Here is a 27,792-nt window from a genome sequence, read left to right as displayed (position 1 = left end):
CTTACTGCCTCATTGCTAGACGATTTACCAGGGTTCAAACACATATTCACCAATTTCATAGCCAAACCACGACTTTTCGTTTAAAATTTTTAAAAAATAATTATAAATTTACATCCAGTTGTGAGAAATAATACGGGTAGACTCTCCCCCATGAAAACATCTTGTGAAACTATAAACAATATCACAAGGATATTGACACTGATACAGTCAAAATGCAGATTGTTTGTATCTCAGGTTCCCTCACTTTGCTCTTTTTAGCCACACCCATTTGCCTCCAGCCACCAAGCCTACCCCTGCTTAACCCCTAGCAATAACTAGGTTATTTTCTATTTTATATTTTCTCCATTTAACAAATATTATATAAATATAAATATAACCCCATACACTTTATAGCTTTTTCTTTCATTACAATTATATGGAAATTTACTCAGGTTATTTCATGTATCTGCAGTTTATTCGTTTTCAGTGCTGAGCAGTATTCCATGGTATAGATGTAAGACAGTTTGTTTAACCATTCTTACTGAAGGACATAAGGACTGTTTTCAGCTTTTACTGCTACTATCAAAGAACTAAGACAAAGAATACGCTCTTAATAAGTCATTACCAATACTTAAAAATATATCAAAAGTTGTAAATTTGTCATTTTAACATAATACATATTGCTTTTTTCCTGAGACTATATTAAATAGGTTGATTCAAATTGTAGATGGGTTCAACACTGTACAAATATAATAGACATCAATTCCTCAATTCCTAAACACATGCCATGTAAGCTGCTGAACTAGTAATAAAATCCAAGATCTCATAGTCCTATGGAGTCACCAGGGGAAAAAATAATTTTCTTCATTCTAATTTCAATAGATAGATTGATAGATGGATGGATACATTCAGTGTCAATTCATTTTTTTATGTTACAAAAATGTATATAGTCACAAAAGTTTGTGTAACTTTATTTTTTATATCTGTGTTGTCTTTTAAGAGCTTGTATATGACTTGTTATAATTGTCAATGTTTTAGATAAAGGAATTAGGAAGAAAGGAAATAGCTCATACCAAATCTCTCTAATATATGGTTATTTTCTGACTAAATGAGCTCACTTTGTGTCAAGTTCTTAAAAAGAAAAGAGACCACAGTGTACTAAGAAGGGAGCACAATTCACCTGCTTTCTTAAATTCTCTCAGATGCTCTCATGGTCAGGGCCAGGCATTTCCTACGTGATATATGTGGCTAGTCAATATGGTGTCACTTACACTGTGACTTTACTGCAACTCAGAACAGCCTAGAGGACCAAGGAGGCTTCTCGCTCACCTGAAGAAGCAGGATGTGCATGCAGCAGTCCCTCTTTATAACCTGAGCTCAGAGCTTTCTGCTCCTAAAAAAGCAGCAAGAACATTTTCATGCCCAAACCGTCTCTTCAAAGCTGTTCTTTCCAAATGCAATATTCAATTATGTCTAAGTTAGTCCAAAAGTGCTTTCATAAGAATCAGGGGTCATTGCTTTGCTAAACTCTGGTCTAGTCATGTGGCTCATGGAGCTATGGCCACCACTGTTTTCCTGTGCCTTGGCCCTCTTCCCTACCTTGGGAAGGTGAAATCTCTTCTCTCTGTCTCTCTAATTTACATTTTAAATAAACTATATTTTCCAATGTAAAAAAAAAGAGAGAAAAGAATCAGGAAAGTCACTCCTAAATATGTAATGTTTAAATTTGTATTTTGTTTAAGAAACATTTTATAATACTTCCTTATTTTCTTTAAAAATAAATTTTAAAACATTTTAAAATAATTTTGTTTAAGTTTAATAGCTAGAAACCAAAGCACTCATCAGTTACTAGTGCTTGATTTCTTGTCTTTCTTATCATAGTGCTGTAGCTACATTTTTCTTTCATGGCAAGAAAATTTGAAACAACGTTTTAAGAAATCCCTGTCTGTCACAGTCTCCCAGTGACTCCTTCATAGGCAAGTGTCGGTCAAAAACGTACATTCAGTTTTAAAAATTTGAAAATACCCCTTAATATGTTCACTTAAAAACAGAATCAGTGGTGGCTCAGCCTGTAATCCCAGCACTTTGGGAGACCGAGGCAAGAGGATTGCCTGGGCAACTTGGCGAGACCTCATCTCTGCAATAAATCAAGAACAATTAGCTGGGCGTGATGGCACATACCTGTAGTTCCAGCTACTTGGAAGGTTGAGGCAGAAGGATCGCCTGAGCCCAGCAGGTCGAGGCTGCGGTGGCTGTGAGCGCGCCACTGCACTCCAGCCTGAGTGACAAGGAGTGAGACTCCAACTCAAAAAACAAAACAAACAATAACAGCAAAAACACAGTCACTGTTACATGCCAGACACAGTGCTAGGAATGGGTTAATACACACTTTGTTCTCAAAAGACAGTGGTTCTTGAAATGTATGTTAGTAAAATATTGTTGTCCAGCCTTTCTGTTGTCCCCTGAGGGACAGACACAGAAGCTGACCTTTATTTAGTTTCCCTCTTTCCCCTTCTCCAGGCAGTGCCACTGGTGTCTGGCTAAAGGTTTAGAGACATACCCTGTCCATGCCCACTTGAATAAAGGGACAGTGAACAGGGAAAAGCCAAGCAAACCCAAGCATGAAAATGAGGAAGCAGAGAGCATGTTACCTGGAAAAATGGGAGCTCAAAATGACCACCATATATACTAGGGTAAGAGGGAGTGGGGTGTACCATTCCAGCACTGGATGCATGCACAGAACAAATTGGAGATAATTCTGTGCTTGCATTTCCAGCAGATATGCAGATGCTACAAATACAGAAGGGGTGACAAAGACAGAAAGGTCAACAGCCCAGCTTAGCATTGAGAGATTGTTCCAGCTCAGAGTCAAGAGGCAAAAACTCAGGAATTTGGTTTTTTGTTCTTGTTGTGTTTCTCTCTCTCTCTCTCTCTCTCTCTCTCTCTCTCTCTCTCTCTCTCTCTCTTTCCCTCTCTTCCTCTCATGTTTCTCTCTCTCTGTCTCTCTCTCCCTGTCTCCGCTCTTCTTAGTTGCAAGTGTTTAAGAAAATAACTTTTAAGTGATTGGATGGCAATTGAGATAACAAAACAGAGACGTCAGTGGTCACACACACTACAAGAAATACGGTACTATAAAATTGTTTTTAAAAGTCACTAGACCGATATGCAACTGCAGACCTCAACAAGCAATAACTTAAATGAAAAGTTAACTAGAGGAGTTCCACAGTATTTGAGCAGGGAGGAAAAAGGAATCAGCAAGCTTGAAGATAGAACAATTGACATTTCTGAGAAGGAAAAAAATTAGAGAAAAGTGAGCGAGCCTTAGGGACCTGTGAGACACCATTAAGTATACAAAAAGTATACATTATAGGTGACTCAGAAGGCATGGAGAGCAATAATGGGCTAAAAAGATATATAAAGAAATATTAGCTGAAATCTCTTGAACAAATGGTGTTGGGATAACTGAATGTGCACATACAAAAACAAAACAAAACAAAACAAAACAAAAAAAACAAGGTTAGACCCCTACCTCCTACCATATTTAGTCAAAATGGATCATTGACCTAAATTTAAGCACCAAAACCAGAAAATTCTTAGAAATAAAAAAACAGGAGTATGTTTTTATAACCTGTATTTCAAAGTAGACTTTTAGATATGATACCAAAAACATAAGCAGCAAAAAGGATTAATTAGACTTCATGAAAATTTTAAGCTTTCATGTGTCAAAGGACATTAATAATGTGAAAAAGCCAAACAAATTAGGAAAACATGTTTGCACATATTATATCTGATAAAGAAGTAGTATATAGAATATGTATAAAGAATACTTATGACTGAACAACAAAACCATAAACAACTTAATTAAAAAATGAGCCAAGGACTTAAATAGACCTTTTCCAAAGAATATATATATATATACATATATATATGCCAACAAGCAAATGAAAACATGCTCGACATAATTGATTATGAAGGAAATGTGAATAAAATCAAAATACAATGTGATATCACTTAATATCAGTAGGATGGTGGTTAAAAAACAAAGAAAGACAGCCAACGTTGGAAAAGATATGTAGAAAGTGAAACTCTCATACGTTCTGGTGGGAATGAAAAATGGTGCAGCCACTGTGAAAAACAATCATCAGTTCCTCAAAATGTTAAACGTAGAATTACCCTATGAACCAGCCATTCCACTCTTAGTTATATGTCCCCCGCAAAGAGAAAATCTGTGGTCATGCAAAATACATGTGTATGCATGTACATAGACGCACTATGCACAATAGCCAACAGATGTAAAGAACCCAAATGTTCATCAATGGATGAATAGATAACAAATTGTGATGTATATACAATAAAAGAGTATTCAACCATAAAAAGGAGATGAATTGTGGACTGATACATGCTACAAGGTTATCAATTTCAAAAGAAAAACTAAAAGAAGGGTGACACAAAACATCACAAATTATCTGACTCCTTTGATATACAATATCCATACCAGGTGAATCCATACAAACAGAATTTATACCAGTTTTTGTGAGGGAGTAGAAAGAGGGAGAAATAAGAAGCAGCTGTGTAATAATTGAGTTTATTTTGGGGATGATACAAATGTTTTGGAACCAGATAGATGCAGAAGTTGTAAGATAAAGTACTAAATAACACTCACTTCATAGTTATCTTAAAAACAATCACTTTAATGTTATGTGAATTTTACCTAGTAAACAAGTGCACTATAAATGAACTCAGAAAGCTGAATAAACTGGTACATCAGAAAAAAAAGAAGAAAAAAAAGAAAAAGAAAGAAGTAATATAAGCTAAGAAATAGAAGTAGAAAAGTATCAGTAGCATTCATGCCCTGGTATAGAACCCAGTTTCCCAGAGCACAAAAAGAATAATGAGGAATAATGGAAAATAAACTTGATGAAATAATTCTAATATAATTATGAGAATGATGAGTCTTTGTTATAATATTGCACTTAGTGAAAAAATATTACTTGTCCTACAGGACTTAAATGTTAAAATTTGAAATATGCCTCATATTGTGTGATACAGAAAAAGATTTTACATTATTTCTGGAAATATTGAAACAAATTCGAGGTCCAAAAACTTCATGGGAATACAGACAAAACATTGCCACAAAAGTCATTTCAAAAAGTCCTCAAACACTGTAAACAAGATATGTATGCATATGCTCATTTTACTTTTATTTCTTTATTTTTGTAATCCAGAGAATGAGAAACTTTTCAAAGATGGAAACTAAAACAATCCCAGATTCACATGAAAATGCATTTCTGTATTTTAATTGAAATAATTAACGCAATTAATAGTAATTATGTTTTCTAATGTATACTTAATTTACTTTTTAGGAAATGACTTACAATTACAACTCATTACCAAATAATTGCATGCTGTGTATTGATTTTTGTCATGCCATTAACTCATTGGTGAAAAGGACTGACATTTCTCAAGTTAAATTCCAATCTTTCATTTGTATAAATATAGCACTTTCTTTTTCATTATAACGATTAGTACTAATAAATATACTCTTTTGCAGTCACTGAATGTTTGTTGATACATCCCTGATGGAATAGAAATATCATTCTCATTTAAAGAAGATATAAATATTGGGGGAGAGATCAGTCTGAATTTTTCTTTGTCTGGAATTATAGACAAATTGTCAGCAAAAGAAGTGCCCAGTTGGAGTGGAGACTAGAGTGCTGATTTCTGCAATTGCAGACACCATTTACCATCTGTGTATCATTTTCTTTGAGATGATTCTCCAGTGAAAGTTGCCATTTTGCATTGAGTGCGATTAGCCTTGTTTCATCTCTTGGCTACAGCATCAGGTGAGGTAGAGGAAGCTCCAATCCAGCAAGCCCTCTGTTTTGGTTGCTGCTGAAGAAGAACCAGTGGTGAAAACGTGGGCGGGCATTGGGCTCATTGCATTGTACCACCCTGGAAATCAAATGTCTGTGCTCAAATCCCCATGTCCCTAATAATGTGCCTTGTGGACCTTGGGCAAACGTTTTATCATGTGCTAGTTTTAGTTTTCCTCATTTATAAAAAGGGGACAACTGAAGTCCTTAGGCTGCTGGGATTAAATGAAAAGCGTGTAAAGCATTTAACTCAATTCCTGGCAGATTGAAAGCATTCCATAGATAATCATGGCTATGATTATTTCGAGTAGTCATCACCTGAGGATATTACTCATAAATAGCAATTTGCCTTACTGAGAAGAAAATTTCTAAATGAGGAAGAAGGTCTTCGTTTAAAAACATACAGCTAAATAAAGATTTAGATTATAAAACAAACAAATGTACACAGGGCATCTTGCAATATTACTTTCAAGGTTAAATGCAGCATTTAGAATTCTACCTGCTTTCTCAGTGGGAACTCAAATATTATCCTATTTTTAGATGCCTAGACAAAATGAAGTTTCAAGAAATATCTGCAAGATAAATGAAATAATTTAACACACTTATGAAATAAATCTTTTCAAATAACTATTTCATAGGTTAATGATCGCTAAACTTAGAATACTGAAAATTCCACACTTTTTTTTGTGTGTGTTTTCCATTTGTTCATATTACTTACTGGGATGTCTTAAAAAGACTACTCGGTAGCGTCAGAGCAAGGCTGATTACATGCATAAATTTGAGTTTGCCCGACAGATAAATATTTATCCTGGTAAAACACCTACAATTTCCTCTTAAACTGTGTCTCCACGTAACAGAATAAAAAGTCTCAGATACCTTTTTGTGTGATATAGTATGTATGTGCATATATATTTATACATATATATACTTCTTTATTTAAAGTGATTACAAAGGAAAACCACATGTAGTACTTGAAGTTTATCAACCTTTATCCCACAGCCTTAAACCAACATGATATATCTATTGGTTGAGAACACCAACTGAGGTTTACTTCTCAAAATTTCATTTACAGTCTCTTGTTCTAGAAAAATATTCTGGACAGGTTCAAAAATAACATGACCAACTCACTGATGTTACTGATGCTATTTAGATTTCTACAAGCCATGTTGATCAATCTTCTGTCACCTAGAGTAAAGAGATAATAACTTTGCAAAAAGTCGCTGGATGCCTGAGGGTGGCAGCCAATGCATTTAAGAAAAATGAATGATGGTACAAGAGATTATGGATTATGTTTGCCATGGTATGGTTAGAACAGCAGTGCTATGTTTTCTTCCTCTCCAGCATCCTCATAATCTGTCAAACGCACATCTTGTTTTCAAGGGAGAATTTTCATTGAGCACATATGGGCCAGGACTGGCCTAAGGCACTTAAAATATCTGTTCTAAATATACATGATTCCAAAACCTCAGAAGTGATCTGAGGTAAAAGTTAACCAAGAAGGCCAATTTGACCCATGGAAGAGCCTCAAATTTTCTATTCCTTGAATGTTAATTATAAAATAGAGATAACAGAGAAGGCTAAAGAGCTCTAAGCCCCATCCTAGAAATGGCAGGAAGATTGCTTCAGGACTTTCGGGAACTACAAAACGGGGGTGCTTGCTTTTCAGCACCTTGTGAAGACTGTATGGGCCAAGGTACATCATTTCAACCCTTAGAAGCTGTTTCTCATCGATACAATCAGGTCATAGTACATTGTTCCATTGGGTTGTTTTGGAGGGCATTTTTTAAATCACAGGTACTTTCTTCGCTTCCCTTTACATTCGGTTAAGAAACATTCCAAAACACATATGAAGTTGTAGATGATTATTCATGTAAGAGTGGATTTCAACCTGTTGACTATTGACTGAAATGTTTTATTGATGACCATGACAAATTAATCGGGAACAAATGATTAATGATGATGAAAGTACATGATGACACTTTCAGATTAATCTAGAAAGACCAGTCACTCTTCCCAGAATCACCAACAGCATGCCCAAGTTTAAATGAGTGACCAATGGACACGGGTATAAAGACATTCCTGGAGTTAAAGGTTACATGTTTGCGTTAAACTATTGACCGTATTAATTCAAATAATCTGTAACAATCAGGCTCCCACTAGGAAACAGTATGTACTCCCAGATGGTTTAAATGTTGAGACCTTAATTAAGACACAAATAATAGAGTGTAGTCAGAATTAAGAACAACAACAATGCATTCTGAGACATCTAAGGAGCAAATATTTGCATGATGTGAGCCGGGAAAAAATATTCTGACCTCTACTTTATTCTTCCAATAGTATCTCGTTACTCTGCTCCAATTAGAAACCAGTGGGATTAGGATGATGGGAATAGCAAGCAGAACTTCATGGATCACAGAACAGGGCAGAGGTCATTAAAGAGTGTGTCCGCGAGAGGCAAATAGAGACTAACTAGCAAAACTAGCAAAACTCAACCAGGTATCCACTCAGCATTCTCTCTGGCCTTTTTCTTACATGAATAAATTATCATCCTAAATAAAAGGGAGTCACAAGCTACCACTGGCCATCATGGATCTCAAAATGATGTATATTTTATTATGCTTCTTTTAGAAGTAAATTGTGGTGTTAGAGTCCACTTATGCACTAATAGAATATTGAAGGAAAATTAGGAAGAAATAATTAACGTTAATTACCCATACTTGATACAATCATCCTCTATAAACGAATATTAGACAAAGGTTATGAAAATAAATTCCCGCTTCCACCGTTTTATGTTCCCCTTTCCTTCTGCCTCTGCCTTGACTCAATGAGGTTGTATACAAGGTGATATAATACAAATCTTCAATCCTGATGGAACTGAGTCCTCAGTGATCTTGTCTCTACCAAGGTTCTGGCCTTTACTTTTGGACACAGGAGCGTCATGGTGTGCCCTGGGACACCTGGCTTCTAGGTGTTGTCCCTTGCACCCAAATGTGTTTAGGCAACCTGTTATCCTATTGGCAAGAATCATCTGAGCCAATAAAACTACTTTCTTTTCTGACTTCTCTTCCAATGACAAAATGACTTAATGAATGTCTCGACTCTCAATTCCAAGCTTCCTTTCTTGGTGGAGGAGTTTTGCTGGTTTGTTTGTTTTGTTTGGCCAGGATGGGGGGTACCAGGGGCATGAACTAAGACCTCTAAAGTCATCACATCCAGGAATGAGATAGGCAGCAAGAGAACCTTCGTGACTGGAAGGTGAAATAATGATGGGTACTCAACATCAAACTCTTCTCCACACCCCTGGCTCTGGACTCTTGTGTCCCGGAGATGGAGAAAACAGTACCATGTATTGGTTACGCATTTAAAGCAAATGCTGCATCCCATAGGATCATATTCCAAATGTAAACAATAGACGATGGTAGCCATGGAGATACATTACCGTGATCCCCTCCAGGACCTCTTGCCCCAGGGCTGGGAATGCTACCAGCAGACAGTCCAGTCTTCACCTATCAGCCCATTCGTGGCTGCTCAAACTCTGGGGTGCTGTCTCTCTTTTCTTTTTTATGCAGCCCATATTCAATGACTGATTGAAAAGGGCCCGTAAAGTTCTAGGTACTCTGATGCAGCATGAAAAACCCTGCTCTTTTCAGCTCTGGAGTGCCTCAAAGGTTGCTGAGACTATCAGGGCTGAATTGCAGATTGCTTTATTTTCTTACCCAATTATGCCTGGTTCCCTCTTTTCTGCAGGTGACAATCCCAAAGGCATTCACTGCGATGCATACTAGACATTTTGCTCCCTTTAGAGTCTGTTTTCTGGAAGATATGACTATCATATACTATCTTTCGGATGGTACCATGACAGAGTCTTCCATAATCCACATCACAGATTTATCAAGCCAGAGGCCTGTGATAGGATTTTATAAAAATAATCTAGTGGCAAGGTTCATATCACACTCGTAAATTCCTTAGTCAAAAGCAATATTTGTGGAATATCATCTTGGCAAATAAAGCATTCTGAATGTCCACAGAGAGTAACCTTGGAAGAAACTTGTGGGTAAAGAAAGAAAAATTTTATTTGAAAGTAATATATTTCCCATGAGAAAATCACTGCCCCTTATGGAACGAAATTTATCTAATATATCGCACTATCCCTGAGAGGCTGGCTACCCTTGTCTGAATCCCCGGGAGCAGCGCCATGTCAGGGACTCTGTGTAGGCCTCTTTTGCCAGACTTGTTTTGGTGTGAGAAAGTTTCTGTTGTTGTACCCTACGCAAGGCTTCCCCCCTGCCTGCAATGATGTGTGTAAATCAATTATACAATCACTGGGAAAAGCGGGGAATTGAAGCTTCCTGACATCCATAGTCCCCCTGGTCTCTCCTTCCTGGTCAATTCCAGCTAACGAATTTGCAATTCCCTAATAACAGATGCCCACAGGAGAGTGACTCCAAGGACATGCACATCCTCACACTCTGGGCCCGTTCAATCCCAGTATTTTATCCATCTGGTTTTTCCCAGACCTCCCTGTCCTCAATCTTCCAGTTTTTTCCTAGGTCCTTGGTCAGTGAGGCAAACCCTGGGTGTGCCTATGTCCCTATCTCACACCATTTCTCTTCCCACACAGATACCATTACTGTCCTCTGACAAATTTCCACTTTCCACTGTCATCCAGGGCCCCCCTGAGTGGGGCTCAGATGCATCGCTTTGTTTTGGCTTGTGTTCACCAACCAGCTGGCTGATCTGTGAATCAAGCTCAGCCATTTCTTCATCTACTGATACCCTTTCTTGAGGCAGAACCCTGGTGCAGATGTGAGAGACACAACTTGGGACATTTGTTGATGCCTCGTACTCTGGCCCCGGCCCTGCTAATTCTTCATCTGGGAGGTGCTTCTTCCATCTTCACTTTGGTTTCTGCTGGGCCCAAATGATCTTAATATTTGGTAGCTCTGATATAACTCAACTCATGATGGTCAGTTCTGGCCACAAGGTTATTTAATGCCCCATGGTCAGGCACTTCATATCTGTCAGTTCCAGTAGCATGTTAAAAGCAGCTTTGTTTTTTTTTGTTTTTTTTTAAATGAATGTTTCTCTTCTGTAGGTGACTTGACCTTGCTTCAATTCCATGGGGTAAATGTTGTCATTTTCCTGTTGGAGCTTGTTCTAGAGGCCGTGCAAGGTGATATGAACATCAAAGTTCATTAAGGTTAGGTTTAGGGGTCACGTGTTCCAGATGGCAGGACTGACTGCACTGCTGCCTGGATCTTTTGTAGAGCCTTTTTTTCTTTGGGTCCCATTCAAAGTGGAATGACCCTTGGGTGGTCCATCCAATGCATCTCGTCCTCAAGAAGGTGACTCTGAGATAGGGATCTGCATGCAGGAAATTTACCAGGGAGAAGTTTTGAGATCAAAATGTCCAGAGGAATAAAGAAAGTAGAATTGAGAAGAGAGAGAAGTGAAATTGTCATTTTAGTTGCAACAAAGTCCTCAGGAAACCTCTCAGGGAACACTACATCTGGGTTAGATGTTCAGACTTAAATTGGAGCAAGATCTATATCCTTTTGTAGTATTTATACCTACAGCAAGCACGCAGACTCTGTAAAGGGAACAAATCCTTGGTCAAGGAGGCTCTATTTAGCTAAGGGCAAGTCTTCCAAAAAATAATCAGTGGGATCTGTCAAAGGCTAAGATCTGTCAAAGGTTGAGGACACGAAGGCATTAGAGCTGTCAGATTTAACAAATAAAAAATACAAGGTGCTCAGTTCAATACAAATTTCAGATAAAAAATAATTTAGCATAAATACCCAGTATACGGTCTTTGGGACATATTTAGAAGGAAAATATTATATGTTTGCCTAAAATTCAAATCAGACTGGGTATTTGCATTTTATACAGGGACAACAAAAACGAAAACCCTCTTGTGCTATCTGTTATTTTATCTAGAATGGGAAAGAGCAACATAAGATATTACTATTTACTGCATTAACAAAATTTACTATTCTAATATGATAAACTATAATAAATATCTGTTACAGACTGAATTTTGTCCCCCCAAGACTCATATGTTGAAACCATACCCCAAGATTCATATGTTGAAGTCCTAATCCCCTAGTACCTCAGAATGGGTCTGTATTTGGAAACAGGAGTTTTAAGGAGATAATTAAGATTATATGAGGAAGCCGGGCTCGGTGGCTCAGCCTGTAATCCCGCGCCTTTGGGAGGCTGAGGTGAGTGGATTGCCTGAGCCCACGGGTTCCAGACCCACCTGGGCAGCAAGACCTCATCTCTACCATAAATCAAAAAATCAGCCGGGGTGTGGTAGCGCATGCCTGTAATTCCGGCTACTCGGAAGGCCGAGGTTGAAGGATCGCCGGAGCCCAGCAGGTCGAGGCTGCCGTGGCCGGGAGCGGCCACTGCACTCCAGTCTGGGTGACAGGGTGAGACTCCAACTCAAAAAAAAAAAAAAAGATTATATGAGGAGGTCATAAGAATGGGATCCAAATCCAGGAAGATTTATAAGAAACGAAAGAGACAACAGAGATCACTCTTTCTCCAGACATGTATACAATCTGTAAGTCAGGAAAAGAGATATGCCTCATCAGATACTCTGGCTTCTTCATCTCGGTCTTTTCAGTCTCCAGATCTGTAAGAAATAAATTTCTGTTGTTTAAGCCACCCGGTCTGTGGGATTCTGTTTTGGCATCTCAAGCAGATTAATATAACATCCTTGTTCAACCAAGTGGTTAACTGAAAAACAAGCAAACAAGCAAACAAACACAATCGCTAACTAAATATTTAATTGACAAAATAACAAATAAAGTCAATGATATTCCTTATTGTTCATTGTCATTAATATGTAAAATTTATTTATGCATAATAAAAAAGACAAATGATCTTTTATACTGAATAATACTAAGGCAAGCAGAGAGTAAAATATATAGAGGAGTAGACAAAAATGTGTATTGAATCTTCCTCCTTCACCATGGAGGTTTTCTTTCTTTTTTTTTTGAGTTGGAGTCTCACTCTGTCGCCCAGACTGGAGTGCAGCGGCCGCTCCGGGTCACCGCAGCCTCGACCTGCTGGGCTCCGGCGATCCTTCAGCCTCAGCCTTTCGAGTCGCTGGAACTACGGGCGCGCGCTACCACGCCCTGCTCATTTTTTGATTTATTGTAGAGATGAGGCCTCGCTGCCCAGGAGGGTCTCGAACCCGCGGGCTCAGGCCATCCACTCACCTCAGCCTCCCAAAGGCGCGGGATTACGGGCTGAGCCACCGAGCCCGGCTTCCATGGAGGTTTTCAAAAAGAGCGGAATAAACAGTAGCAAAGCTTTAGTATGCTGAAAATTTCCATCCAGTAGAGAAGGAATGAGAATCCAAACAGAAATTGTGGACATAACTTACCCTGAGCAATTCTTTCCAGCCTGTCCATGCCCAAGTAATTGTCATCAAAGCATCTTTTTCTGACCGGGTGCAATGGCTCATGCCTATAATCCCAGCACTTTGAGAGGCCGAGGTGAGAAGATCGCCTGAGCCTGCAGGTTCAAGACCAGACTGGGCAACTTGGCAAGACCTATCTCTACAATAAATCAAAAAAAAAAAAAAATTAGCTAGATGTGGTGGTATGTGCCTGTAATTCCAGTTACTTGGAAAGCTGAGGTGGAAGGATCGCCTGAGCCCAGCAGGTCAAGGTTGCGGTAGCCAGGAGCTGTCCACTGCCCTCCAGCCTGGTTGACAGAGTGAGACTCCAACTCAAAGAAAAAAAAAAAAAAGACATGATGGGGTCTTAAATGTTGTGGCTAATTATATTTTATTTACACTTATCTTAGTCTTTATGGAGACTTTGAACATATTCTCAATGGTATAAGTTTTGAGAAGTTTTTTTTGTTTTCTTTGTGTTACTAATTGTGTGTGTGTGTGTTTGTATTCTAAACCATCTCAAAACCATTTCTTACTTTAGCACTGCAATACAGCAAGTGCATTTGTATTCCAGTTATTTGATTGGACTGGAGCCCAGTAATCACTGAACACTACAGTGTTCTATCTTTAATATTATAGCCCTTAAATGGGAACAGAGGACACTCAGGGTTCTACAGAGGAAATCCAATAATTTTCATTCTACACTAGAGATTTCTGCTTGTCTTAGGGAAGACAATCTGTCTTCATCACCTTCCTTAATTATAGGCATGACATGGAAAATATTGCTGATCAAATGGGCCTCCTGATGTCTGCTTCCAGAATTCCTAAACAGCACATCAGAATAATCATTTAGCGTGCAGCTCCACCCTCATGGCTGATGAACAAACTTTTTAATCTCTTTGTAATTTTTTCAAAAAGACGATTGTTCATCTTAGTAGAACGTCACAGATCAACACTTAATGCACTTTGGAAAGGAAAATATTTTTACAAGAGCTACATGGGAGGTACATAATCTTTAGAAAAGAGTAAAAATGAAAACCTTGGGAATGACTGAACTAAATATAATGATAATTTTTATTGAGTCTATCTTAGATTTAACATTTTTGCAGACCTTGACGATGATAATTCACATGGTCAGACTTGTATCTATGTATCACTTCATCAGGCATGGGTTAATCCGCCGTCCTACTGCAAACCTTCACAAGATTAGTTACGTGGATATTGAATAAAGGAGTTTTATGATATGAACGATGCTTCTTAACACAGAAAGACATGTTAATGATATTAATAAAAGGAAGATTAAAGGAAGAATTTTCAGATACATAGCAATATGTACTCGAATATCACTAACCACAGATGGTTAAGGTGAGTTTGGATTTGGGATACAATCAAAACTAGAATTAAGTTGGCCCAATGTATTTCTAACTGGAGTAACAAGAACTCAAATTGTGAAAAGTCATTGAAAACCAGAGGCTAAAATATAAAAATAGATACTTTACTAATTGATTATATTTAATTACAAAAATTATGTATGTACTAAGTTACAAATGAAACTTGATATAAACATTCTGAGATGATAATAGTAAGCACTGTAAATAAATGATGATGAAAGCAATCTGGGAGAAAGTAAACTGGGATTGGTAGAAAAACTTTTATTTGCCTTTATAGGGCAAAGCCAGTGGGAACATTCATATAAGAAGTGACATATCATATCATAAATCAGCCATGGGGCTGTCTACCCTATCTGTGATTAAGAGCCCGGGCGGGAGCGGGGGTGAGGTAGGGTGTCAAGGAAACAGTAGAACATGGTCCTGAACAGGAATGAAATCCTTTTACATCAGTTTTTCTTATGTTGTATGCTGTTCCTCTTTCTACCTCCTTGACACGTTCAATAACAGTAAGGGATAACAAAAACCATAAAAGTGACTTTTGCCATTCTTCTGTTATCTGTAACTATTCACACACCCTTTTACTGACGAATAGTTTCAAAATGTGGCTGTGTTTTTAATACTACATGGAAAGCTTTGCTGTTTTTAACCTATTCAGATATCAGCAGAGTAGTGAAGAGGGTTTGTAGTGGGTTTATTTTCTTGGGGGAAAAATCAATCCCCACTCAAGAAACTTCTATAATAAATATGAAAATGGCACCAGCAGTCACAAAAATATTGGAATTAAGATTAAATTAATAACCCTCTGTAAAATGCCCTGTTAGTTGATATATGAAGTGTGAATACAAATTTCAAATAAAGTTACTGCATATGTAAATTCTTGGTTATCTAAATTGATGAAGAGAAATGGACAGTATTTAAGAGTCAATAATAAAAACACATACTTAATGTCAGAATGACCGTCAGTTTTAGCTATCTAACTCCTTTGGAAAGAATAAAAAAGTGTTTGTGTGGATGAAGTCAGACCGGGCAACACTAGGAAATGAACGATAATAATAAATAAACAATAATCACGAATAACAGCATGGATGCATGCTTAGAATTTTAAAAAAAGGAAGACTAAACCAAAAATAAAATCCAAGAACTTAATTGGGGGCTGTCCTTGGAGCAAGAACAGAAAGCTCCAGGCTGTGGCTAGAGTCTATCGTGAGCAAAAACCTGAGAAAAAAGCAAGCTAAAATAGATCAGCTACCAGATACCTCCTCCAGTGAGCAATAAGAAGTCATTAAAACTATGAAGAGAGGTTGAAGCTTAACACCGTCGTCCTCATCACAATATTCAGGTCACCGCCCTGCATTCATTTGGAAAACAGTAATTTTCTCTCTCACTTGATAGGCAGGGTCCTGGGCCTGGGTCAAGGTGTGTGGGCCTCAAGAACAGAATCACCTCAGGGAGTTGGAGGAATAAGAGCCCTGGAGAAGTACACGGTGGGATCACCATCACCACCCCAGGAAAGCTAGCAAAGGTTTCCCCAAGGGTGATATTCTGGACTTGGTTTTAACACTCTGCAGTTATTGGAAAGGGGATCACAATAAACTGGCAGAGGGAGGGTACAGATTGGAAGCAGGGGTTGTGCCTACCCTGGGGAGTGGAGTGACAGGTGTGGTGTGAGTGACTACTGCCACTGTGGGACGTCACGCCTCGTACTATGGCCTTGAAGGACGACTGACACATTTCAGGTGGGAAAGAGACAAAATCAAATTTGCCCTTGAAAACAATTACTTCCTGACAGCTCCCTGATGGTTAGAGTCTAAAGGGTGGCATTCTCCTCAGAGCCCCATCCAACTTTTATGGTACCTGAAGTTTCTATAAGTTAGGGGATTCAATTTTAAGGGAAAAAAAATACAAAATTACAGAGACAAAATTAAGAACAAAAGTAAACATATATTTAAAATTGCAACATAGAAAGCAACCAATTACTCAAGACTCAGCAATCTCTGGTTGTTTAAGAGTTAAATTGTGCCCACCGAAAAAGATCTGTTGAAACCCTAACCCCCAGCTCCTGAGAATGTGACCTTACCTACAAATAGAGTCTTTAAAGAGGTGATCAAGTTGAATTAAAGTCATAATGAAGTAGGAGCAACTTAATCTAATATGACATATAAAGGGGAAATGTAGAAACAGAGACAGACATTCACAGAGGGAAGATGATGTGAATACACACAGAGAAGAAGTCCTATGAAGATTGGGGTGATGCTTCCAACTCGCCCAGAAACATCTGGAGTTACCAGAAGCTAGAAAAGATAAGGAGGTATTCTTCCTCTATAGGCTTCAGAGGGATCGTGGCTCTACTGACACCTTGATTTCAGACTTCTGGCCTCCCCCAGAAGTGAGAGATCAAAAACTTCTGTTGATCTAAACTCTCCAGTTTCTTGGCACTTTGTTACGGAAGCTTTGGGAAACTGATCAGCCTCTGAATGCCTTCCATGGTGGAGAGCCATTATGCTCCCTGAGTATCTATGACCTGGAACCAGCCACTGTAATAAACCTTTGGTGCCCAGCTTACGTTGATGGGACTTTTCAGCTTCTCCACTAAGCACATCCAGGACACCCAAGGGCAGTTGAGTGCCTCCTTTAAACAAGAATGTAAGGGACTGCTAGCACCTCGTAGGTCAATCATCAAGCCTCCCAACTTGAATTTACTAATGGGGCAAAACTGATGGTGTTTTTCCCTCGTCAATTGTAAATTTAACACAGGGTCTTTTCTATTGAATCCTCGGGAAAAAATCCCCCTGGTAGTTCCTTAGAGAAACTCACAAACTTACTTTTGACTCTCCATCCGTATATTTGCAAAATGCTGATTTTTGCAAATAAACTTTGGAACGTATTTCAAGAAATCAGGAATGGGAGTCCACCTTATAGGACTACACTCACCTGCGGGATTGTATGTTTTCACCCAACTCATTGTGTTGATTAGGGTGAAGAGCACGTTTCTTCTGGCAGCGCTGAGAGTTCCAGTGGCAGACTGGAGGAATAGTGCATGCCTTTGTCCTGCTCACCACGTCACCACCCAGTGCCCAGCTGTCAGCCCACGACCTGTTGAACAAGGGCAGAACCCGACTGCCCAGGGAACACGGCCTGTCATGTAGTGTGTGTGAATGCCTCCAATCCCCTTCTATAACCTACCCCACGCCCTACTCTAAGCCCTAAAGAAGAATACGTGGTGTTTTGTTTGTCAGTTAATTTGAGGTGGGAGAATTTTCTAACAGAAAAGCGTAGAACACTCTAAAGGTGCAGAAAGTTTGAAAGTGGGCAAGCATGGCAATCATGCATTGTTTACCACACACACACACACACACACACACACACACACACAAAGGATGCTGGTGATTCAAAGTCTCCTTAAAGAATTTCTCCAGGAATCCAGGGATACATTTTTCCAGTCATCAAGTTTACTATCGGTAAGGTGGTGCTTATTAAACTATTCATTAAGTACTTAAGGGCAGCAATTGTAAGCATCTTTAGATCTATCATGTCCTAGGTTGCCAGGCAGTAAGAATAGCAGTAATGTTCAAGAGGAAGATGCCATCAACTTCAGGGAAACACTGTAAGAATCAGATGGGGAAAATGACAATTGGAAAAATCAAGGCATGTGGTTATGGTTCTAAATCTTAGAAAAAGGAAGAAAAGAAGAAAGGAAGGAGGGAAGGAGGGAAGGAGAGAAGGAGGAAAGAAAGAGAAAGAAGAAAGAAAAGAAAGAAAAAGAATGAAAGAAAGATAGAGAAGGAAAGAAAAAGGAAAGAAAGGAAGAAAGAAAATGACAGAGTGAGACTAAACAAACCCATCACCTCCCCAAACCATGCTTTTGTTTGTACTTTGTTAACTTGTCATAGTGAAAAAAGATATGGGCTTTTAAAATTAAATGTAAGATCAAGTTTCTTATTTATTTGTTATACAACCTTGAAATAAGCATTATCTCCAACAGTGTCCCACCTATCAAAGACACTCAAAATGTATCTATTCAAAGCATTTATTTTATATATCTGAGTTTCCATTTTGCCCACATGAAAATGGACTAATAATTCCTACATTAAAGGCTTATTCTCAGTATTCATATGTAAAAAAAAGCCTGACACATTTTGCTTTTAATAAATGTCAGCTTTCATTTCTTTTTCTTCGTGTCTCTCTATTTATTTCACTTGAACAAGAAATAATCCGAAACTCAAATATCAGTCTGATTGGGTTAATATTAGATAACTTTTATATCATGGGATAGCAAGGACAAAAGAGTCTGCTTCATTGTGAATTATATATTCTGTTGAAGTAGACGAGCCTGAAAATCTATTTTCTTATGCTAGATTATTGAGTTATATGTGAAAATTACAGAAGATAACAATGTATCACGCATAATTTATAACCAAAAGGAAACATTAATACAAATAAAACTTTCTAAGAAAGATGACTTTTCCCTTTTCATAAATAAGAACATTTCAGAGAATAATATCAGATAAACTCACAAAGTGACAGTATAAAATTGCTTTGTGTTCTAATAAGATCACTTTTTAAAAAGAGTAAGATACTAGCCTAGAACAAGCAGATGACAGCTGGAATTCAGTGGAGTTGCTGAAACAAGTTACTCTTAAGTCCGTGGTGGGGACAAGAGCATGGGAGACTCCACCCCATTTCGACACCAATTATGAAAATATCTTTCCTTATAATGATGATACATGATGAGATTGTCTCTGTCAATCTTATTTCACTTTCTTGATTTAACATTTATTTTATCCCATTTCCCAGGGACTTCTGTAGACACTATGCAAGTTCATGATGATTTCACTCATTCAATGTAAATATAATTTAAAGAAGTGGTTGGAAGAATTGCCTTATTAAATTAAATGCAAATAATTACAGCAAATCAATATTGAATAAGTACATTTGGAGGCATAGGCTTACATTGAAAATAACTTACAGAATAGAAGAAAACCTGCAAAAATTGGAGATTACAGATTTTAGAGAATTACCTTTTACTGTAATGAGAATATTTTTGTGTAATCCCAAGCATGGGCGACTTTGTTCATGAGAAATGAGCGACTCGTGTATTGTTAATTTTTTTATTATGCAGAAAATATGATATATACATAAGGAAAAGTGCAATACATTAACTGAATTTTGCAAAATAATAAGGTCATTGGTGAACTCAATAACAGCAAAGGAGGAGGATGTTGCTTTTCATTGATCATGATGCTGGTAGCAAAAAGATGAAAGTAACAAGTTTGTCAATATTTACAAAGAAAGAGACTCATTCTAGTTCAGCAGACATACAACCCTTTCCTTCAGAAGTTGCTAGAAAGAGATGACTCATTCTTGAGTCCCTCCACTTTTTCTGACAGATTTTAATTAAACTGGAAAAAAAAATCAAAACTATCTCTAGGGCTGGTCACAAGTAGGAAAAGCATGCTAGTTTCCTGTCGATGCATAAGAAATTACTACAAAATGAGTAGTTTAGAATAACATATACTTCGTGTCTTATACTTTCCAGGAGTTAGGAGTCCAAGCACGGCATTACTGGATCCTCTCAGGGTCTCACATGTCTACAGTCAAGGAGTTGTGAAATGCATTCTCCTCTGAAGACTGGACTAAGAAAGAACCCACTCATTCATTTTGTTGACAGAATTCATTTCTCGTGGCTGAGATTGAGGGCCCTGACTTTTGCTGGTTGTGGGCTGGAGGCCATCCACAGTTACTTGTCATATGGGCTCCTCTAACATGAACATTTACTCCATTAAGACAGCAAGGAGAATCTTTTCCTTCAGAGAAGCCTGTCTCTCTTTTAAGAGCCTTTACATGCTTAGGTCAGGCCCACTGATGTTGATTTCTCTTTTGATTAACTTAACATCAACTTATTTGGAGTCTTAATTCCATCTGCAAGATTATTTTACCTTGACCATACTCTATTACTAGAAGCACGTCACTGGTTGCACTCATGCCCGAGAGGAGAAGGTTATAAAGGAAATGCACACCAAGAGACAGAATGCGGTAGGCTCCTTAGACTGCCGAAAGGAGAAAAGAGAACATTGGAGATATGACCAGAGTTTCCTGGGTGGTGGTTCCAGGACTTAAAAGAGAAAGTCTAATTCTATGGTCACAGAACTAGCAGCAGAGTCAGATTAAGACCTTTAGAAAGGAAATACAATTTGACAATTCTATATGTAATTTAAAGTAATGTTATTTATATTGTTGTCTCATGATGATTAATTTATTGCCTTTTAAAAAAATAATTGCATTAACAAATTGTGCACGTTCCCTTTTTTGCTGTTTTTGTAAGTATGTGTGTGCTTTGTCTGCTACTGGGTGATTCAGTTTCATTTCGGAAAAAGGTATGCCATATTATTTACCTGAGAGAGAAGAGGATGATTTAGGAGTATACTTTTTTAGCACACTTATAGATTCACCTGTTGCATAGAGGAAAGAAAGAACACATGACATGACCTATTATTTTCACAAGTAACCAACTCTTAAGAATCAACTTTTTCTTAGGCCCGGATTGGTGGCTCAGCCTGTAATCCCAGCACTTTGGAAGGCCGAGGTGAGTGGATCGCCTGAGTCTGCGGGTTTGAGACCAGCCTGGGCAATTTGGCTAGCCCTCGTATCTACAATCAATTTTTTTAAATTAACTATTTCTTTTCTAATCATTTAATGAAAAATATATATTCATACTGAAGGAGAACTTAAAATGAATAAAAATAGTATAATTCTCTATTGGCTGTTTCTGCTAATTGGCTACAAATTACTGTTAAAAATTGTCTAGAACACTACTTTCTATCCTGGTTTAGTTCTTGTTATACAGCATACAAAATGAAAAGCAATATAAATTATTTTTAAATTATATCAATTTATTATACACATTCTGTAGTTTACCATACACATTACATAAGTCTCTGGCTCTGTTCAGCGATGTCGCTGGTTCCAATGATATGAAAATTCTGTTCAGCCTTCCAGAAAAATAGGAAGCATTAGTTTTGAGTTTTGTTGCCTCAGAAGTCAAGCTATATCCCTGGGAAATTTTGAGCTCCAAGGTTCCATAGGCCTCCAAAGTATTTTAAAGACTTTTCTACTTTTTTTCTTCTATGCTCCACTATGACAGGAGCCCTACAAAGCAAATTATATTCCAGACATAATTGTTGTGAAGTGATTACAGAACAACACAGGGGAAATCAGAGCGGCCTCCTATTCATTTCTAAACTGAACGTGATGTCAACCCGAGCAGTCTCTAATTAATGCTCCGATAGTATCTACTTAGTGTTTAGATAATGAGAGTTAACCTCAAATTCATTGGTGTGGAGGCTGCTGAACCAATTTGTAGCTCTTCTGCTTATTTGGCTTGAGTCAGCTAATTTGAGTTGCCAAGGGCTTCAGGAGATTTACGGCTCCCTCTGCTTTCTCAGGTCCCTCAGCTGTATGGAATACAGGAGCCCTGATAGAGAGGGGAACACAAACTTACCACAGGCCTTTCTCACTCACTGACTTCTTTCACTAAATCAAGTATTTCCCCAGGATTGCAGATGCAATAATAATACAGACTGTGCTCTTAGACCACGGTCTATGTTTTTAGATCACAGTGAATAAATACCAAAAAATGTCAAGAAACCTGCTTTTAAAAAAATTCAGGTATTGGTATGGATCTTCATGAAGTGGTTTCCTGTCAATGCTTAACAATGATTTTGGTGATTTTGGAAAGCAAGGATATTACTTTAACTACCCATCAGATGAAAACCAATAACCACGAAAATGAGACTAGCCTCGTACGTTCAGTACCTGAGAATACAATGATAGCCTTAACCATATGAATGAGTAGAAAACATACCAAATCACACTAATAATGGTGATTCAAAGAAGAAAAAAAAAACCACATGGACCAGATCTCAGGTAGAATATGCTGTTAAGTTTTACAAGAATTGTTTTTGCAAGCTGGAGACAAAGCTCCCAGCCAATGATTCAATAACTGCCTAAGGTAAGTATTTTAAAAATCATTATATTTTATATGTTACTACAAAGAAGGCAAATTGCTGAAAAATAAACCTGTCTCTAATAGTACATTAAGAAAGATCTTTTGGCAAAGTGAAGCATTCACTTAACTATTAGTGTTTCATTTTCTTTGCAAAGCCACATAGTGTAACTCAAGGTGAATAAAACATAAAATGAAGCGACTCTTGTCTAAATAAAATAAAAACTAATTTGACTATTTCCTACAAAATCATGGTGTTATTAGCTTTTCTTGATTTTTCCTTATAGTGATTGTAGAAGTGATACCAGAATTGAGAAATTATACAGCCAGAAGTTGTAGCTCAGTTGAAGACTACAGTTATGTCAAACAAGAAAGTTTTTGTTCCGTTAGAATACTGGGAATATACCCGGAGGAACTAAAATCATTTTGCAAAAGATACCTGTGCGTGCATGTTTAGTACAACAGCATTCACAATAGCAAAAACATGGAACCAACCGTGGTGCCCACTGAAACTGCACTGGATAAAAAAAAGTGTTACACAGTCATAAAGCACAAAATTATGGGCTTCACAGCAATATGGATGGATTGAGAGTCTATAATACTCAGTGAATACTCACAGAAACAAAGAACTAAGAACCTACCACACGTTCTCACTCATAAGCGGACCCTGAACGTTTTCCTTAACACTATAAGAAAAAGATTGGCAGTAGTTGGAAAATGCCAGGGGTGGGAGGTAGGGGACACATAAAATCAAAAAGGGTACCTGATCTCAAACCAGGTTAAATGGGGACCAAAGCAACGTCCAAACTGTATATGTATGAGGATCACTTGTATACGTAATCCTGAATTGTACCCTACACCTTTAAAACAAAATTTATAAAAAGAAAGAAAACAGGATAAGAGAACTTGCTGCTTGATTGAATTTTTTGGTTGATATAGAATAGAGAATAATTATTTTTAAAAGTGTTCCATTTCCTTTAAGAAAAAGTCAAGTCAAATGTCTGTGTTTTAAAAAGAGTGTCTATGTCCAGATAGTCTGTTTTTAGATTAGATAATAAAGTTTATTTAGAAAGTAAATTAGAGAGAGAGACAGAGAGCGAGAGGAGATTTACTTCCCCAAGGTAGGGGAGGGGGCCAAAGCTAGTAGACAAGGCCCAGTCATCAGACAGTTTATTAATGTGCTTTTTTCTTCTTCCTCTTTTTCACCAAAGCACACAGAGTAGACAACCCATCCTTAATCTAAAGTAAGCTCAAATATGTCTAGAAAGTCTCAGTGGCAAACTTCTCCTTTAAAATTATTTTCAGAGGTGTCAAAAATATTTTTGAAAGAGGACTTATCCCTAAGGGAAGAAGGAATAAGAAATAGCAAGCTGGACTCAGTAAGAGAGACTTCTCCAGCACAAGAAGGGCAGTTCTGCGCAGGGTGCCCATTGTGACTATTTACTTCCTGTCCAGGGTTCACCACAGCCCTTCCTGAGAGACTGTAAATAAAAATAGAAAGGTCAATTTCATGAAAACTTCATGCGACACTGAGATTCAAGGAGCACGGCGAAGGTTCCTTTCTATCAAACTGTAACATAAAAGAAGAAAAGTTTCCTTACAAATGTTCAGCAGGACACTTCAAAATTTTCCCATCTCAAGGTTTCTCTAGCTATGGGAGGAGAGAAAAGAGGTGATGAAGGGAGACAGAGATGGTCACACACAGGTTACCTGGTGGGAAACATCTGTCCTTAGCATGTGACCAGTGGGACATGACTAAAGTTTTCCTGAACTCCCAGGAAGTACCTCATTAAAAACACTCCAGAAATACTTGAATACCACTTTATTCAAGGATATAGATGTATAAAACTGATCGAATTTATGTTTATTTTTATTGGAATTATGTAAGTAAAACAAACTACTGAGGCCCAAGAAGATAAGGCTATGCATTCAATATGACCAATGCCTCAGTTTTTGATAATACCCTTCCTCCACCCCTATTTCTTTGAGGCTTTATTTTATTTGAATTCTTACCAGTGTCTGTTCTCATAATGTAAGTGTATTGTAAGTTTTTAAAAACTTTTTTCAAATGTCCTGTGTCTGTGAATTCGTCAGAGCATTATTGTGTATATGTTCCAGGTTTGGGGCTCAGAAACTGAGGTTTTGGGCTACAGTGATGGAAGGAGTCAGTCTCTCCCTCTGTCATCCTCTAGTACTCAACTCTGTTCTTCTCTGCCCACTAGCTTTCGCCATGGCAGGGGGGATGGTTCCAATAGCCCAAGGCTTCTGCTTACACTCTATCGTCCCTAGCAGACAAAAGGGCAGTTGTCCATCTCTCATTTGAAATAGTCCAGAGAAAGATGCAGATTGTTCAGGCCTAAGCCACCTGCTCATAATAAGCATACAATGAAATGCTCTGGTTATTTTCCACTTCTCATAAAAGTGAATGTTCAACCATTTCAAGTTCCTTTTGATGAATATACCTATTATAAAGGCTCGAATAGATATGAGAAATCTTTTGAAAAAAATAAGGCCCTGATCAACACAATAATTTTATGTCTGTTTTACTTTTAGCTTTAAATTACAGCAACAAACAATGGGGTTTTAATTTCAAAAGACATTTGAATATATAAAAAATTAGTTTATTTATAGAAACCATGTCTTCAATTCTTCTGTTCAAACAATAATTTTTTTTGACTGTGTAGAGTTCTTTATACTACTAAGAAAACGTCCTTTACTGTTTCTACAAGAAATGAAATCCTTCTCAGTAGAAATGTCATTCCTATACTTCACATCTAAGGCAATTTGCTAATACTGACTATTACATTTGGTGACAAAAGTCATCTGATTCTAAGGCCACTTAAAATAAGAGAAGGCATGCTAACTTTTTAACATGGGAGAACAAAGATGACTCGACAAATCTGAATTTTTAGTACTGAATGTGTGTAATTACATTAATCAAAACTAATTTAAAATTATGGTTTGTGAATCAGTAAAAATGTTAAGCATTCTGTCAAGCAGAATTTTATTTTAGCTCCCAATTCTACCAAGAAATTGTGGTGAACTTTTCCCACTGCAAGGTTATAAAGTACCTTCAGACAAAGCTTTAAAAAAGTCAATAAAGTACTATAGAGTTGATGTGTAGTGAGTTGACTACTTATAAACTTAAAAATGTAGTAATCAATACATGCTGATATACTTTATATGCTACATGTGAAATACCATAACTTATCATAGATGAGTGTCTCACATTAATATCTTGAAAGTTTATCAATATGATCCTGAAACAGTGGAAATAAAATATACCCATTCACTGAAAACAAGTATATAATTAGAAATGTAATAGCCCTGGCTACTTGGAAGGCTGCGGCGGAAGGATCGCTAGAGTCCAGCAGGCCATCCCAGCCTGGGCAACAGAGTGAGACTCCAACTCAGAAATAAAATAAATAAAAATAGAAATGTGAAGCAGCATTTATGTCAGAGAATAAAACTTGAGGTGTTTTCATGTTCATTTCCACATTTGGTTCTTACAACATGTAGTTATTATTATTATTTGATCAAGACCACTTATGAATGAGAAATATTACATAATAAAAAGTTAATGGCAGAGTAGAAGGCACACCCAAAATCTGAGTTTAATTTACATGGCTTTTATTCTATACCATATTGGTGTCCAACCTTTTCAAATATCAAAGACATGAAACCTTTTTACTCATATGTAGTATCCCTGCACATACCAACATTAACATCTGACCTTGTGAAGGTGACAGCCCACAGCAGAATGTTGAAATAGATGTTCACCATTTTTTCAACCTACTCAGCTTATCAAAATGTTTTTAAACTATTCAGTTAGAAACACGAGGAGGGTTGTCAGTTCTTCTTTGACAAGCCATATGTTTCACAAATCAAATTTGTTCACCTTTCTCTACTGTTTAGTAATGACATTTGTAGTTAAAGTACCTTCACCAGTCTTTTCTGCCACACTTGTATCTCCCTTTTAAATTTCTTAAGATATATTTATTGCTTTTCTGAGTATTTGAGCTTTAAAAATATATAGAATATTTTAAATTAATCAGCTCTTCCCTTAGTACACAAGGACATAATTAGACTTTAATTTTCAGAGCATTTTTGACATCTTACATGTGGAGAGCTAAATATATTCTCTCACTAACATCAAAAACAAAACATTCCTCTTACTTTTTAGTAGCATTCCTAAGCATGTATGATTATATGATTCATCTATGACATGAAGAGGGCTGAGTAGACATTTGACACAAAGTCATAACTCACAGATCTGATTTAGTAGGTAAGAGGACAAATGAAAATTTACTAATGTTGAAGATGGCAGGTTTGCTTGACAATATCAAAGAGTATGTTTCAATGATTTTACTCAAGAATAAGATGACTTTGATATAAATACCAACCTTTACAAATTTCAATGTGCTAGCTGAATCAGGTGTCCCTATATAATTTCAGTGTGGTGGCCATGCTCTCAAAAGTCTCCTTTATACACTTTCTGAGATGTTTGGCTGTTCACCCAAAATAGCTATAGAGTCATGTATATAACATTGTGATACAAGTTCATAGCCAAAAATATTTAGAACATAAAAAATACAGTAATAAAATAAATATTCCATGAATTTCCATTTACTATAAGTCAAAGACATATTCAGACATATTCCTTCTCATGGGGGCATTGATATCTGGGTTTCCATGTATAGTACCTCTGTGTTATTCAATAATATAATGTTTTTGTTTACATAAAATGCTTGGACCTATAGGCACTATCTCTTCAACTTTCACAAATAAATATGACATTATTCCATAAGGTATGAGATGTTAACATCATGTAATAAGTCATTTTCTGCTTAAGCTAGAAAGAAAGAATTTGAGGGTCTACAACTAATAAGTTGACCAATACAATAACAGGTATTAGACACTAGAATTTAATATTTGACAGTTCATTGTAAGCTAAGGAGGATTGGAATTAGATTATAAAATGTTTTCTAGTTTTGGATAGCATCAGAAAGACAGCTACCTAGAATAAGTTGTCAAAGACTAGACTTTGTTTAGACATGATGGCTGTTTTTCCACACCATTAGGCTAGACATAGGAAATGCTAGGAATGCGGGATGGGCTAGCCACACTTACCTGCATTAT

Source organism: Carlito syrichta, unplaced genomic scaffold (assembly GCF_000164805.1).
Source record: "Carlito syrichta isolate Samal-C Ts95f unplaced genomic scaffold, Tarsius_syrichta-2.0.1 Scaffold303580, whole genome shotgun sequence".
Lineage (NCBI taxonomy): Eukaryota > Metazoa > Chordata > Mammalia > Primates > Tarsiidae > Carlito > Carlito syrichta.
Note: the sequence above shows the minus strand (reverse complement) of the source record.